At 40.9% G+C, this 17,163-nt stretch overlaps 1 long non-coding RNA gene and 1 other non-coding gene across 5 annotated transcripts in view; both read right to left on the bottom strand.

The window, feature by feature from the left end:
* Window positions 1-17,163, bottom strand: part of Mir100hg (Mir100 Mirlet7a-2 Mir125b-1 cluster host gene) — a 238,660-nt gene that overhangs the window by 17,962 nt on the left and 203,535 nt on the right. Inside the window, exons 1-2 of one of the 4 annotated variants that reach the window (NR_015483.3) lie at window positions 15,822-15,971; window positions 4,395-7,250 (exon numbers count right to left, since the gene is read on the bottom strand). The exons of 1 other annotated variant lie outside the window; for it this stretch is intronic. This is a non-coding gene — a long non-coding RNA (Mir100 Mirlet7a-2 Mir125b-1 cluster host gene). Of the gene's footprint in view, window positions 1-4,394; window positions 7,251-15,821; window positions 15,972-17,163 lie in introns of those variants that run through there. 2 more of the 4 variants (NR_131931.1, NR_131928.1) reach the window with 2 other exon arrangements.
* On the bottom strand, window positions 15,222-15,298 carry Mir125b-1 (microRNA 125b-1). The gene has a single exon (NR_029822.1). It is a non-coding gene; the product is annotated as a microRNA 125b-1 (primary transcript).

Here is a 17,163-nt window from a genome sequence, read left to right as displayed (position 1 = left end):
CTTAATCCATCTGAGCAGCAGCCAGAAGATGAACTCTTTCAAGGCTCCCTTTAGTACTTGAATTTATCTCAAGTTAAAAGTGAATCAGATTCACTGATGTGGGAAATCATACTGGTCTTTTGTCGGTTGTTACTACAAAACAGTGACCAGACAGTACAGAGGAGGAGCCTACAGTGAGAGGTTTCTGGTATGCAAGGTTTAAAAACTCACCTAATTAGGAACAAAGGATATAACCAAAACTGGGCTTAAGTCTTATGCCCAAGATGAGATATATAAGTATGTGTACACATTATTTATATATATTTTCTATATATTAGTAACATATAATTGTTATATGTACATATGATACTGATATATACATATCATTATGTACAATACATATTAGTAATATATATACCTAGTGATATTCACATATTATATACAGTAACATATATATGTTACTAGTGGATCTTATTCTAAGTTCTTTCTTCAGCCATCCCTCCTCTCTAAGCACAGACATGCCACTTGGCACTCTTCAACATGATGAGCCTCACTCCCTCACTATTAGCTCTGCTACATCATAAAAATTCACTGGGCTCTGTTAAGCCAGGAAAACAAATGTCTCAAAGCGTTGAAGCAGCAGCTGGTGGCCAATATATGCATGAACTAAGTTATGCATATAGATTAATAAAAATAATTACACACACATGCAAACACATGTACACACATATACACATCTGTTAAGGATGGGTTGCCTGACATTTTGACAATGCAGAATGTGAAATGACTTTAAAATGTGCTTCTGAGCTTCCTCGTTGAAGGGAAAGGAAAATGGCAAGGAAATATCTCTCTCTCTCTCTCTCTCTCTCTCTCTCTCTCTCTCTCTCTCTCTCTCTCTCTCATCTACTTCATCTACTGCATTTTTTTTCTTGACGTTCATAGGTACTAATATTCCAAGATTACCTGGTGGCATACCCTCTCTCCACAGCTTTCCTTACGTAGGAAATCTGAATATAACACTAACAAGACACTGGCAGCAAACACTTTAAAAGCCATAGAAGTTTTCATTTGAAAGTGTATCTCTGTACCACGGAAGAACCTGACACATTAGAGGAATTGTGTGTCTGGATACCTTTGCTACATATGGTAAAGTGCACATGGTTAGCCACACTTGTGCAACTCAGGGCAGCCTGCTGTATTCTGGGATTTATTAAAATGTAAATGACAAAGCAGAGAAGAATGCTCAGACAATTGGATTACTCCATTGACTGAATGCCCTATACCGAATCTATTTTTGTCCGAGGATTGGTGGCTCCTGCTGTGGAATGCTGAACGGAATATTCCATTGTAGGGCATGGGGTAGGGGGACTTGCTTTAAGGAAACTGAAACCTGATCATTTAATTTTTAATTCATCTCTCCCAAAGTAGCAGCTTGTCAATATTTTGTGCAAGGAAACACGATTTTTTTTTTTGGCCCGTGATTAGTAGAAGACAATTGTTTCAACCATTTTACTCAGTGTCTATTATTGGACCTTTAACTTCATTCATGAAAATAATGATTCATGTGCTTGTTTTTTGTGCTGGGTCTTGGCTTGTTGGAAATAAGATCATTATGCAATGAGCATGCATATACGTGACATGGCAGTGAACATGCACAATCCAAGAGAGGATTTCCTGATGGGAAATCATTATTCATTCCAGAAAAGAGAAGGCAGAGAGGTAGGTGTCTTTATAAAGAGATTGAATTTAGAAAGAATGGGAGCCAGTTGTTTTTTTCTCTCCATGGGGACCAAGAAAAAATTAGACTACAGTGTGAGGGATTTGGAATAGAAATTCTAATTTCCAAACTCCATAGACTCTCCAACACCGAAATGTGCTTCAAAAGCAGTGTGTGGACACTGGGTCCAACAATGCTTTCTCAGGGGCCACTAAATGCCATCAGGAAAACATTTACATTATGATTCATAACTATCAAAAATTACAGTTAGGAATTAGCAACAAAAATAATGTTATGGTTGGGGTCGCCACAACCTAAGGGACTGTATTAAAGGGTTGCAGCATTAGGAAGATCGAGAACCACAGCTGTAGAAAATGGAAAGGCACATTTTTCTAGGGACAGTCTTCCATGCTGTGAAGAATGGGAACGGATCTCCAGGATTCTCCTCAGCTATGAGCACGTTCTGGAAGTGGGGCACGGTGGGCCGGTCACAGAAGCTGTTCTTTAAATAGTAGTTATTTGTTAATGCCAGCTTTTCTCTCGGGGACACACTGACAGATTTCACCTGTACTGTGAACTGTTAAACTGAATGGAATGTCCTGAAATGAGGTAGGTGGGACCCAAGAATGCAGGAGCACAATACACTCTTTGGTTTCTCTCTTCCCACTATCATTTCCGCTGTTCAGAGGTAGAATGCCTGTCTAGTTAAGTGTGGAGTTGAACATAAGCACATTGATCTTTGTATGAATGTTGTTAGAATTCCTAGAGACCGGAGCTCCTTTTTCCTGGAGTGTGTGTGTGTGTGTGTGTGTGTGTGTGTGTGTGTGTTATGTATGTATGGTTTTGTTTTAACAAAGAAAATCAACCATCAAATGGTTGACTTTTAAAAAGTATGATACTGATTCTTTCTTGGTTTGAAGACAATTTAATATCTTGGTCAGCTTACTATAGCAAAAAGAGTATTTGTTAAGATTAGAAACTAAGTTCGGCTCATATACAAGTCATTATCTTGCTGACCTGGCAAACTCAGTGACTAAGTATTATTGATTTGCAGTCTGAGGTAATTTGACCAATTAAAAAAAAACTGTGATGAATATATGCTTAACAGATAATTTTTAAATTATTCTCCTTTTGGCTCTAATTTGCTATCAACTGTCAGTACCAAATCCTTAGCTTTCTCAGTATTTATTGATTGATTTACTTATTTACTGAACATTTAAGCTAGGGCGTAGCACATGCGAGGTGAGTGATTTAGCACTGGGCGTTCTCCATGCCTAACCTTTCTTACGGCTTCACTTTGAGATGAGGTCTCACTACGTTTCCTAGGCTGAGCCTGAACTCCTTATACTCCAGGTTGCACTTGCATTTTCAGTTCTCCCATCTCAGCCCATCGAGTAGCTAGGATTATAAGCCTATACTCCCCAGGCCTGGCTTCAGAGCTCATTTGAATATTATATTTCCGTAGGTCAATAGTTTTCCAGTTTATCTGCCTATTCAAAGCTTTATGAAGGCTTTGAAAAATAAAGATCTTGGGTATCAGTATCTAAATACCCTAAGCAATTACCAGGGGCAACTGAGTGTGAGCACTTATGTACTGGGTGACGCTACATAACTGAAATAAGTACCTTCATATTATTCACCATATATGTAAGGACCACATTCATCCTGTTTCCTGCTACATCTGTAAGACACAGTAAATACCTTAGTTTTTAAAAGCACCAATTATAGAGAGTGAAATACCCACCAAAACAGTATCTTTGTCCTTTAGAGATGGACCAGAAATCTGTATCAATGGGAAGTGTGTAGCCATGTTCTTATGAGATGGGGGGAGGGGCAGGGCAGGGGAAGCACACTAGGCACATGTGGCCATTCAGTTCTTGAGATGCAGTCAATACAGATGAAGAACTGAAATCCATTTAATATTAATTCATGTAAGTTGAAAGAACTACATATGCTAAATGACTGAACAACACAGTCTTAGGATCTTTCATAGTGAGAGGAGACTGGTGAAGAAGCCATCACGCTTCGGTGGTAAACATAACAAGATGTTATGAAAGCACCTTGGTGCAGAAGTCACCCTACTGATGGGGATGTTTGACATGACGTCTACTGAGAGGAAATGGCTGCTGGGAACAGACTTGAAGGTCAGGTGATAGACTTTAGAAGGAAGAGCAGAAAAAAGGGATACACATGTGAGAAAATGGAGGGAGAAGTACAAGAAAGCAGAGATGGAGAGCATGTGCTCACAAGGGAAAGGAAGATGGGGACTCAAAGATCCAGAAAGCACTGATGGAGGAAGAAACCAGAACACTGAGTTCTCTTGGTGCTGTGATATCTCAAGGCCAATGGTAATTCTGAAGAGTTTCAACCCCCGGAAAATGATGTTTGTGGCTTAGAGAATTCTCTGGATTCCACTTGACACTCTAAAGGGTAATCCTAGTAAGATGAAGCAATACTGCAGATGGACAAAATGGTGTTTTCCTACCCCCTTACTGCACCACATGGGAAAAAGCACCCATATCTGAATGGGGAGGGGCATTGAACTCCCAGCCACAGCAGGTGGAAAACAAAGACTGAACATGGATGCTTTTATCCCCTTAGATATTTGGTCCCTAGACATCACAAGTTAGTTTCAATTTATGCATATATAAGTGAAAGCAAGCTACGAGAGCTGTCTTTTCCAACAAATCAACACGAGTTCACAGTTAATGCAACATTTCTTTTATTGGGAGTCAGGGACCAAGGAAAGTCTTGTAAAATGTCAACAACATCACACTTTGTGCTTGGGCTACTCTTTAACAACAAACCTGTTTATTTATGAGATCAGTGAGAACAGTGTAAGACAGAGCCAACAAGCATTTTGAAAAAAGAGAACAGTCAAAGCCATGACCAGGACTACATACAACAATGTCAAACAGCTAAGTAGAAAATTACATCAGTTAAATATCCAGGTACCTCAAAAAGTTAGACATCTGTCCCTTAGCCTACCCAGTTTAACGGTCTCATTCAAGACAAAAATCACAATCTGGACATCTATGTTATTTAGATGGACAATTTATTAATCACTGTGAAATGTCAATCAAATGTAGAGTGGCTGAAAGCCAAGAATGCGATTTTTAGTTCTAGGTTTTTATGGCCAAAGTCTTCTTGAATTAGTGATACAGATAAATGAAGATTACACCACAAAATGACTAGTGGTATTTGTTAATACCTAACTATTTCTGGAACAGTCATAGATAAACATTTATAGCACTTGCAAATGATTGCCATAGGTCAGGTTGGTTGAGAAGATGCACAATGGATTGGATTGGTGCAGGTGAACTAATGACTCCATGGCTGGATTAAAGAAGGAGTATATATACAACATTGGCTATTCTGTGTTCTTTGGGGACAGATCATTGACAACTTCTTGACATAGATACACTAGTTCATAGCTGTATTTAACATTGACATGAGTACCAAGGAAGGAAGAAACTAGATTTTATGAGATCCAATCTATGCAACATTGGTGCCTTTAGTCAAATACAAGTTCATGTTTCTTTAGGACAGGGTGGAATAATTTAAAAGCCATTGAAAGAGGACTTAGTTTCTGGTCTTTGTTGGGACATTTCCAATTAAGTGGGCGGTTTTGTTTATTTTGTTGTTTGGTTGGTTGGTTTGATTTGAGTTTTTGTGGGGAGGGGTGTCTTTTTGTTGTTTGTTTGTAAAGTCACTCTGATTACAGGTTGTAGATTTACATCTTCTGTCACAAAGTACTATAACAGGTAACTTAAGGCCCTTCCCTTACTGCTCTTAAAACTTTGAGATTTCATGCAGAACTAAATCAAAAGTCTCAGACCAAAATGAAGAAGAAACATACAAACTGCTGGCAAGCAGTGTATTTCACTAAATTCTCAATTTTCTTCCATGAAAATACGTTTTATCATTCTGGTATAATTCAGCATGGAAGTAGGAAATACTGTGGCTGTAAGTCAGCAGAAAAGCCATGTCTTTCTGTAGACAGGCATTAAGGGCTATGGTAAAGGTGACAACTGTGTTGGGACTCATCACAAAAGTCAGACTAGGGACTGAGTTTCATGACCACAACCTTGAATGTGCATAGCTGCACGTAGCACCTTGGCCAGGCGCTCAACCTCACCAAAATCAGTTCCTTCACCTGTGAAAGGTGGATAATGTGTCGTTTTCATAGCAACCATGAGATTTAATATGCAAAACATTTTCTGTATGGAATAAACTTGGTAACAAGCAATCACGAACAGAAGAATCATGACTTCTATTCAGGAATCACCAACCAATCTTTGTAGTGACACAGAACTGGAACTTTAGTTCTAGTTTGGTTTAGGTGACATTCGGGGTGGGGGAGGGGAGATACCTGTGTGCAGCATCTCTACTAGACACACAGACAGCGGTTCCAAGTGTCAGGCAAAATCAAGACGAGATATGTGTAGTCTCCAAGACTCACCATGTGGATCTCCTCTGCCCGTCTGCTGCTTACCCTTATGCTTGCATTAAGGACTCTATTTTCTCCTATCTTCCCATTTATCTAGTTTTGTTTTTACATCCTTTAAAGGTTGATTTCCCATTCTCTCTTTAAGGGAGCATCCTTCCTTAAGCAAACCCACTTGGCTCCCTCCAAGGACGTTGTCTTTTGTGTCGTTGCTGTTCTTATTGTCTCCTGACTCAGTTTATCACTACACTTCAGGAAGCTTCTGCACCTTTGTCTGGCTTGACGTTGACCCCTGGCAGCAGCCATAGTATGTCACAGAGTCAAGCTCCCTGCTCAGAGTCTGGGAGCATGGTGTGGTGTTTCTGTGTGGTGGTGTGAGCATCTCTGTGGATCGCCTGTGACTGCTTTGCTGTCTTTTCCAACTGCTTTTTATTTTCTAGATCACTCTCAAGAACGAACACTGTGTTTTGATAAAAATAACTCTCTCCCCCCCCCAAAAAAAATCCAGTCTCTTCATACATTAACACATTTGGGCAAAGCTTTTTACACTCGTACAGTAACAAGCATATTCATACCAGGATCCAAATGGAAGGAGCATCAATCTGAACGAGACAGGGATACACACAAGGAAGGGCATGGTTTTGACTCATGAGTGTTCTGGGCTTCTCTGCTTCTTGCAAAGATTACTACTGGCTGCAACTGCACCATGTGGGTGGCTGCTGGGCAGGAGGGGCCTCTTCAGCTGGTCACTGGCTTTGTTTCAACTTCACAGTTGGCATGAGCGTCCGTCAGTCTGAAGCCTCTGCAGTCTTTTTCCTTTCACTGGGGAGACATTACTGAGAAAGGGGGCTATAGGACCAGCTGAAAGGAACATCAGAACAACTAGAAAGATAATAGAACATGTCACAGACAGTTATCACATTGACTGTTTAATGGAAGTGATTTGGGACACTGGAGAGACAATGCTCTTTCTAACTACAGCAGAAATGCTACCTCACTTTAACAACAAAAAGTGGCTTTCTTCCATTGTTCGCCTTGCTCAAGAATCAATGCAGCAGCAGTCTTGTGTCAGTGTGTACAAAGAAGAAAGCTTCAGGTCTACCCTCCCTGAAACAGAACACACAGGCACAGAGCAAAAGATCACAGGACACAGAGCACAGTCAAATGAGTCCTAGGAATGAAGGCAAACTAAGTTGGTTGTAGGTGCCTAACTGCTGCAATACAGGAGTGAATGGAGGCACTGGAATTAGTGGGTGTTCATTGCTTAGCCCCTTGAATATGTCTTGGTATTTTCAGTGCCGGCCATAGAGCTTGGCACATGGTACTGAAATAGAAAGTGTGAGGGAGAAAGGGAAGGAGGGAGAGAGAAAGGGAAGGGAGGGAGTAGTGATAAAGAGAAAGGAAAAAGAAAAGGGAAAGAAGGAGAGGGTATGAGGGAAAAGAAGGAGAGTGTAGGAGAAAGGGGAAAAGGGAGACAGTAATGAAGGAAGGCAGGAGTTACTGGAATATTGGGGCACCCAGGAAGGAAATTAGTCAGCTGTAAACATGTCAAAGATTTGGAGACTGGGGAATCCAGTTTGGCTTAATAAAAGAAGGGGTTTTACATTCTGAGTGGTTTGAGAAAAGGAGATGGGGTCATTTCCAGATGGCCTTGAACATGTCAGTGTCTCGTTTGGGAAGTGCACTGTGGTCAAGTGACCATTGTAGGCTCCTGAAAAGAACATGACCACAATTCAAATAAACCAAGGGGAACAAGAAACACAGAACTTATAGGCAGCAATCCAATGGAGTAAATAAACCACACCACAAGAAATCACAGGATAGCAGAAGGGCTGGGGAGAGGGTGTGGTCTAAAACAGAAAGGCAGTGTCTGGATATCTTCCAAGTTAATGTTGAAGGATGTGGCTTTATAACTGGGATCAAGAATTCACTTCTCCCTTTGGGAAGCTTTAGTTTTCTTTTCTTTTGCCCCTAGGCTGCTTTTTTTTCTGTCACCATCCCTCCCTGAAAAATAAACTCCAATCTTAGGTGCTTTCTCAACAAGATAAAGCAGATTAGTAACAAATGACCCTGGAGGTGGAATCAGATGTAACTTTGAAGGGCAACTGATGGTACCAATGGACAAATAAGTTCACAGGTTTTGGCCTTGCTCCTATTGCCCCCTATACTATGACATAGCTTCAGTAATTCTGAGAGGGGGTAAGCACTGAGACCCTACCTAGCCTGACCCACTTACTCACTTCACAGATAAGGATATTTGAGAAGAGAGCTATTAACGCTTCTCTCTTACTCTGCAGAAGTAGTTATGAATGAGATGGATTTGCAAGTGGTTTTTTAGTTAACTAAAGCCTTTGACATCGACTTCTCCTTTATACTCACACAATGGAAACGCATCAATGAGCTAGGCACGCTGAACGGGATACACCACGGCACATACTGTATTAAATACTTGGAGTATTTGAGGATGCTGACTCTCTAGAGGAGACATCTAACTGGTAGAATGACTTAGGGTAAATGCTATGCCCAGGCAATGCATTTTGTAAACAGTGATATTGGGGATGTTAAGCTTTGGCATGCATGTACGACTCATTCGTGAATAAATTAGCATGGTATTGCATTAAGAAAAGACAGTGCCTATAATACTGCTATGATTCATAAAGGTAGTGACTAATGGAAAGCCCAAGAATATGTGAGAAGATTGAAAAAAAAAAAAAAAAAGAAACAAGCTATATATGGCTTTGATGTTTTATATAGCCAACCCATGCAAAACAGGCTTTTATATGCTATGTATATTATAAACACTATTAAAAGGAATTTTAAGGAATGAATATGAAGTGGACAGTAGGAGAAAGGTCAGATTCCACATGTTTGTCGAGAGTTAAAAATTTTACAGCTTTGTTCTTTGGGTTCTATACCTACCTAATTGCAAGAGCAGTGGAGTAGCATCATCTATTCAATGCAAAGTTCTCTTGAGATCCTTTTTGTAATTTGAATGAAGAAGCAAAAACTTAGGGCCTCACATAGTCTTACTCTGTAACAATTCTCTAAGCTTGTCTCGACAAGCTCACCACCTACTGCATACATGGCAAATGGCAAGTAGCAGGCTGACCAGCCAACTCACTGTGATCTGCCTGGGCTTTTTCTTAATAGGTAGATCTTGGGGGGGGGGGGCAGCTCGCTGGAGGGGGCTCCCCAGTGGAGCCATCAGTAGATCTCTGGAATCGTGTTGAGGCCCCAAAAGGGAACTGAAGTTAGTGGATAAGAGTCTCAGTTACTCATCTCGTGACATGCAAAATGGAGGGGAAAAACAGAAAATTGTTTATTATTGTTAATGGTTTGATTGCTTTTATTAGATTAAAAATCATCATCTCTGGCAAATGCCATGTCTCTGATTCCAACAAAGGAAATGGATTCCTTATGTGTAATATGTACTTTTCTGTTGTTCTCTGTGCTTCCGAGTTATCCACAGCCAGGATGAAGACCAAACTCACAAAGAACTGCAAATATTTTGCAAAGAATTCAAATTTTCTCCAGTGAGGAGCCTTTGAAAGATCAAGAGTTTGCAACATCTAGGTTTTCCACTTTCATTCTCATGGAAGCACACATGAAGCAAAGTCCTTTTATTCTTGTATTAATTAACAAGGAATTAAAAAAAAAACCCTAAGCTGACTTACAAAGCACTCTCCTCCCAAGCAATTCCAAGCATGAGACATGCCCGAGGATGGGGGGTGATGGGGACACACTCAAGTAGGCTACAGATAAAGCAAAGCACAGCTATATGCACATTAGTATAATTACAGATTGCAAATTATGCCGGATGTATCTAATATCTAATTTTTTGAAAGCTGACTCCACTTGAGACTTCAATAACAGCGTCAACATTTTGCAGGTGGCTTCTCTGTACAGTATCCAATGGGAATTATTCTTCCAATGCTTATAGCCCTCAAGTTAAACCTGGAGCTCCCCCTTAAAGGACCAATGGACACTGAAAACTGAGAATAGCACCTAGACAAAGGAAATGGAGTAGGGGGAGACCCTGGAAGACACTGAGTACAGTTGCTTATTTCTGTGACGATGATACTTACTTGGTTCAAGCAATAAGGAACTTGAACATCCGTCATTAGAAAATGTAGGAGAGGCTACATGCATGTTGAGGAAGCCAACTGAAAGGTTAAGGGTTGGGCATTTCTTAGATCTATGGATAAAAGGGGAAATGAGCATCAAGGTGGCACGCTCTACCTTTGACTCCAAACATTAAGCCTTATGTTAAATCCAACTCATCTAAGACATACAGTTTGTTCGTCTAAAAAAGATCCGCATTCGGCTTTGAGAAACTGGCTTTTGTCCTCGAGCCCTGCATGAATCAATCACCAACCAACTAAAATATATTTGAGATCTCAGAGAAGGAAGAGTACTCTCCAAGTTGATTGGATCCATCTTCTTGATTCCTCCTTAAAGATCTTTCTGCTAATGAGTCAGGGTTGCTGTGGCATTATTTAATTATCCGCACTTCTGTACGATGAAATATGTTGTCGTAGCGCACACTTCACAGTGCAGTGACTGCTCACATGTAATGCTGCCTCCACAGTTAGTACATTCCTTTGTTCTGCTCATAAGTGGTTTCAGAAAAAAGGGGTGGGCCCGGAAGGAGGAGCCTTTGGGGTTTGTAAAATAAAAATCATACATTCCTGGTGCATGTGCAGAATTCGATGCATTTACATGAATTCTGCTTTTGAAATTAAGTTGTGGCTCCACTTGGAATAAGCCAAGGCACATGTCGGGTGACTTCAAATGCAGCCATGAGGCTCTGAGTGGACCTTGAACATCTCTCTAGTGAATACTCACTGTAATGTAATGGGGGACAGAATGACTTGATTTTTTTTTTTAAAATCAGCAAGGAATGTCTTTAACAAGGAAGAAGTAAATTATGATAATTACTCTGAATGGTCGGATCCTTGAGCATTACTAATTAGCATTTATTGCCTGGATTATGGAACAATACAAGTGAAACCAAACTGCAGTTGCTCTTTTACCTTGAAGACTTGAAAAGGCAATGGAGAAAGATCTCTGCAGCCACCTCCGTGATGCAGACTGCAGGCAGTCTACCTCCCCACAGCCTGCAGACTCCCTCCTTATAGAAACACACCCATACGGGCCTCAGCATTTCCGGCCCATTCATCTTTGTGTGTGTGTGTGTGTGTTAGGTTCATATTTGCATGGGCTATCAGGTTCAGGAGACTAATATTCAGGCAAAATATTTTGGCCATAATACCATCTGAGGATGATGTTATCAGTCGGGAGAGCTTAGCAATAAAGAGCTGAAACTCCATGCTCCATGAAAATATGGAATTCTCCCAAAGAGATATTTGACTTAAAAACAGAACAAAGAACTCAGTTCTTGGTGATTGAAATTTTATATTTCCTCACTGACCCTTAGGACTGAAGCTTAAAAGAAAATAGCTAAGAAAAATAATGGGTTTTTGGTATAAGTACCTTTATTTGTTTATCTATCTATCTATTTATTTTCCATTAGAAATCTGTGATGATATAGGTTCTGAAATTAGAAAACAAAAATTAGATGTTCATGAACAGGTTGGCAGCACTAAATAAATGCCATTGTTAAAATTTAGCAACCAAATTTTTTAAATAAGCCACCAGGTATAATATAAGGAGAGAAAGGAGGAAGAAGAAAAAAAAAAAAGACTCCCTGAGCCGTTTATCACTCTGCAATCTCTGCCGTTCTCCACATCCCATTATAACGAATGAAGAGAAAAGACTATGGTCAGCCAGAAAATGGGCCCCAAATACAGTCACTGCTCTTCCAAATACCGTCCATGGTTTCCCCACCCTGGGCCCTTTTAGCCTGAAAGAATAAGTTTGCTTAAATCTGTGAGGAGATTAAATAGACTGGTGATAGAAATTAATTCTGCCGAATGAGCAAATGCATTCGAGTTGCCCAGATGCAAATAAGATAGATAATACTTTTCTTTGCCTTTGACATGCTAGGCGGATTAGTTTAGAATGTTAAATCTGATTTTATTAGAATATATTAGCAGTGTTTTAATTAATACCAATCAAACGTTTTTCTTTCCCTGGGGCTTGATATGTTCCTAACACTTTCTAAATCATCTGTTTTCCCCTCCAGAAAAAAAAAAAAAGAAAAAAAAAACAGAAAAACCCTACAAAATCACCAAATCACCCTTTGTTACAGTCGCTCAATTCTAATCTCACTGCGTTCTGTGGGAAGCCATAAACTTTTTGTATAAAGGTGTTTTTGCCCATAAATTTCATTCCAGGTGCCAGATTTTAAAATGAGTTACTGTTTCTCTAGCATGCCTCCTTAAAGAAGAAAGGAAGAAAGAAAGAAGAAAGAAAGAAAGAAAGAAAGAAAGAAAGAAAGAAAGAAAGAAAGAAAGGAAGAAAGAAAGAAAGAAGAAAGAAAGAAAAAAGAAAGAAAGAAAGAAAGAAAAAAGAAGGTAGAAAGGAAGGAAAGAAGGAAGGAAGGAAGGAAGGAAGGAAGCGAGCAATTAGAGATTTGAAAATTAAGCATTTTCTGTATTTTTCTTTGAGGGGCAAGATATTGCAAAACGGGTTTCAGCTGGTTCCTCTTGTTATCAGTGGGCTTGCTTAAGCTGTTAAATTTCAACTGCATTGATTTTGAACAGACCAAAAAAAAAAAAAAAAAAAAGCAAGACTTTTTAAAAAGGAGGTGGTTTTGTGTGTGTGTCTGTGTCTGTGTGTTTCAGCTAGGTAAAAAATGGTGAGCCACTGAGCCCTGTGAACTGAATTCTAACTGTGCTCCTAGGAGGCACAGGAGAGCGTTCCACTCATTATCCCCCCCTTTCTCTCCAGCTTCCTGTCCTCCTGCGCCCTGAGCTCCAGTTCCCTGTCTCTTTTCTTCCCCCAGTGCACCCCCACTGCAGCTCCCAGCCTTATTTTTTTTTTTTATCTGCCAGGCTGGATTTGCGCTTTTAAAGATCAGTATCAATAATAGCCTGCTTGTTTCGGTTACACTCTCCCTCTAAAAAGACAGTCCCCACTAATTGATGCGTCTGGGCTAGTCTAGACTGGTAGTGATTGAACCAACCACCAATTATGTTATTCATTTCACTGAACTTCACTGATGGGCTCCATGAGGAAGAGGGGCTGTTGAGAAACCTGCCCTTGCAATGAAGCAGTTGCCTGCTAAAATATAAAAACCTGTGTGTCACACGCCCTGCTGAATGCCTGAGCACCCTGCTTTAGTCTGAGAGTGGGAGGAATCCACTAGAAAGCCTGGGGAAAAGAGAAGTGCCCCAGAGTACAAACCGAAACATTTGCTATTAGTTATGTCTTCCGATCATTTGAAATCACAGAGAAATTACAGCTATCATAGCTTTATTGATCATGCACCCGTTTTCTATCAGATAGGCTGCGTACATATCTTGCCTTCAAAAGCACCAAATGTCTGCCGGTCTTTTGCATGTATGATGTGAGTATATATATTGCCCATGAGTTAAACTGTTGTACTGCCATAATTTCTACATAGCTATACATACGCATTGGCTGAAATGGGGTGGGGAATCGTTAATTATTTTATATAAACTCACGGGCAATCACTTACAGAACTGTAAGCTTTGAAGCACATTCCACCAAATGCTGCCAAGTAATAGTTAAATTACAGCCGCACAGGAGGTTTCAACAAAAGACACAGCACAGTTGTTACACACTTCTCAGTTCAGCGTTCTGATACAAAATGCTTTCTTGACTGCAGTTTGGATTAAAATGAGTCAAATTGCGATAAATGCTTAAAAAAAAAAAAAGAAATCGCAAACAGTTTCCTTCACCTTCCACTCCGTGTGCACAATGAGGCTATTCCAAAATCTTTCCAAGAAGAAAGCATTGGGGGTCTGGGTTGATTTAGGTATTTTTTCCAAAAATGAAGAGAAAGGTTGGGCTGAGGAGAGTAAAACGGTTTAAAGGAAACCACACACCCAGAATTTTCTATAACAAAGACAAGGTAAAGCACCTCGTCCTTCTCTCCCAGTGTGAGGTGGAACTGAGGTGTGGGACTCCCCCTGCCATGGAAAGTTACAATCTCAGAAAACTACAAAGTAGGAAATGCTCACAATCGCCTCGAGAGGGGATTATTTTGAAATGGGGTTTGATATTACCAATAACTTTGTCAGGTAGAATTAACATCCTTGATAGCCATCTTTCTAATTTCTAAAAGAGAGCCATGAGCATTGATTGACCCCCCACAAAGAATGCAACAATACCAAATTCACCCAGCTATTTCTTTCACTCCATAATATTTAGAAAATCCATATCTATCGTTCTTTACTTTAAAGTCCATCATGTATAACATTTTTAGAGTACCAAACCAAGGAGGGAGAATTCTTTCTTCCATTTTTGTTCTCACAAAATCTTTCAAAGTAACACGTATTTTATCTTGCCTGATCTCTTAATTCCCTTCCTTTGTATTGAATACAAGAGTTGAATATTTAACCTCTTCATTTCGTCCAGACTAGAGGTGTATGAATACCTCCGTCAGTGAAACCTCTGTCTGGTAACAGAACACACGTAGACAATGCAGATAGAATACATTCCCATGCCCATTTTAATTGGGCACAATTTTGAGATTAACTGTTGAGCTTAAAAGTTGGAGGCATGGGGCATGCTGGGACTTCAGCTGAGATGTTCTGAGGCCAAGCACCAGGTACTGAGCTGTTGGTATTACGCTCCGATAGTACTGTGTGTTGCTCTCAAGGAATAGATCCGCCAGCCTCGGTATCAGCCATATATATACACAGGCGTCCATAGCAGCCAACACAGGATGCTAACATACTATGCCTACTTTTACAGAAGCCAGGAGCTGCCACTCGGGTCACCTGATCCCATCTAACAATGGAAGCCTCAAGGGTGTATTACCATCACTTCTGACAAACTTTTCTCTCTCTCTCTCTCTCTCTCTCTCTCTCTCTCTCTCTCTCTCTCTCTCTCTCTCTCTCTCTCTCTCTCTCTGTGTCTCTCTGTCTCTCTGTCTCTCTCTTCCTTAAAAGACAAAAAGTTCCTTCAGCGATGCAAAGGCACGACCCGCAGCTCCCAAGAGCCTAACCCGTGGATTTAAACGGTAAACATCACAAGTTAGGGTCTCAGGGACTGAGGGGAGCGCAACACGATTCCTTCATTCTTTCTTGAGACAAAACAAAGCAAAAATAAAATAAAAATGACAGGCAATTTCGGTTGCAGACTCGTGAGTAAAATGCAGCAAACAGGTGGTCCAGTGTGACTACATCCTGGCTCCCTACACCTCTCCCCTTCACAAAATTTAGATTCATTTCTGTCTCCATACAGCCCTGTATATGCAACACACACATATATACCTGAACATATAAATGTCTGTTGTATCAAAGGAAACTTTGTAGCTTTGGGTAAAATCATTTACCAAATTGGAAAATAATATGAATAAGCTCAGAAATGTCCAGTTCTATTTGGAAAGAAAAGAAGCGATCTACAATTGGAATTAAACATCTCTTCAAACCGTTCATTTGTTAACTAGCACGATTGACTGCGGAGAGGAAAATATGCATCTGCCTTCCCCCAGGGCAAGCGTGCCTCATGCAACAATCCTAAGAGATGGGGTTTGCGGGAAGCAGGAAGCAGGAATCGGAGGTAAGATAGGTTTTTTAAACTCACCCATTTGAAGTGGAGCATAGTTGCAGAGCTTCCAGGAGCGCCATCGGGAGCAGGGGGAGAATGTGAGCTCTAGGCTGGGCGAGGTGTTCAATAGGACAGAGAATGGGGCGGGGAGGGAAGGCGGGGGCAGGAAGCGATACTCCAAAATCCAAAGAAGACCGTAACTCTGTGGTTTATGCTTTGACCGGGGGTGGGGGGTGGGGGGAAGGCTGTTGGGTGGGAGTGGAGGGAGGGGCTGGGGCTGATCGAATTTGGAAAATAGTCGGTTAAAAAAAATAGAAATAAATAAATAAATCGAGAGAGAACGAGAAAATCTCCCAAGGACTGCTCGGAAAAAAAAAATTCTTTTTCTTTTTCTTCTTCTTTCTCTAGCATTCAGAGTTCTGTCAGTCTTGCAAAGCTGGCCCTCCTCTGCATCAGCTGCTTGGCTGAGGCCAAGGCCAAAATCACCCAGAGCGAGCACCAGCCTGTCATTTGGTAGACGCAAAGTGGGAAGGGGTGGGTGCGAGCTGGGGAGATGCTCCCCCACCCTCGCCTCCCGCTGCGGATCCTTTGAAGCCTTTGGCCAATATTTCAGAAGAATCCGAGGCGTAATCCCCCTCCATCTTCACAGACAGCTACTAGTGCTGTACCTGATAGAGTCGCTTTCTCGAACCTCCTCTGCCTGGAAGCGGCGCTTTCCTGTGCAGACTCAAAAAAAAAAAAAAAAAAAAAAAAAAAAAAAAAACACCACGAAAGGGAGGGGAAGCCTATGGGAAGATGCCTCTTTAAAAATTTTTCTTTCCCCTCACCCCTCCTTTCTTTCTTTTATCCCAGGCCTGAGCAAAGTAGATGGCTGGCTGGGCACACAGAATAACAAAGCACCGCTGTAAGGAAGACACTGGAGGGGGCCCTTAGACTCAGAATAAAAAAAAATTAATAATAATAAATAAAAAGAAAAGGAAAATAGCTAACTATTTTAAATATGCTTTCATATACAACTAGAAACAGTTAAGAGCTCCAGGCTCACCCCCTCCTCACCAGAAGAACTACAATCATGCCAGCCAGCCAGCCCGCTAAACCGTGTCTTTTCCTTCACTACATGGTCTGTTTAGAACACCTCCCCAACACACACACACACACACACACACACACACACACACACACACACACACAGACAGACACACACCACAGACACATACAAAACTTTTCTTTTTTTCCTCACCTCTGTAGGTTCAGCTCATACACAGTCCTTGGTTCAGCTCATGGTCTCTCCTTTTTTCTCTCCCTTTTGCTCTCCGAAAAGCCAGACCGTCATCACCATACCTAGTCTCTCTCTCTCCCTCTCTCTCTCCCTCTCTCT

The sequence above is a fragment of the Mus musculus genome, chromosome 9 (assembly GCF_000001635.26).
Source record: "Mus musculus strain C57BL/6J chromosome 9, GRCm38.p6 C57BL/6J".
NCBI lineage: Eukaryota > Metazoa > Chordata > Mammalia > Rodentia > Muridae > Mus > Mus musculus.
The sequence above is the reverse complement of the archived record's forward strand: the minus strand, read 5'-3'. Positions and strand labels throughout refer to the sequence as shown.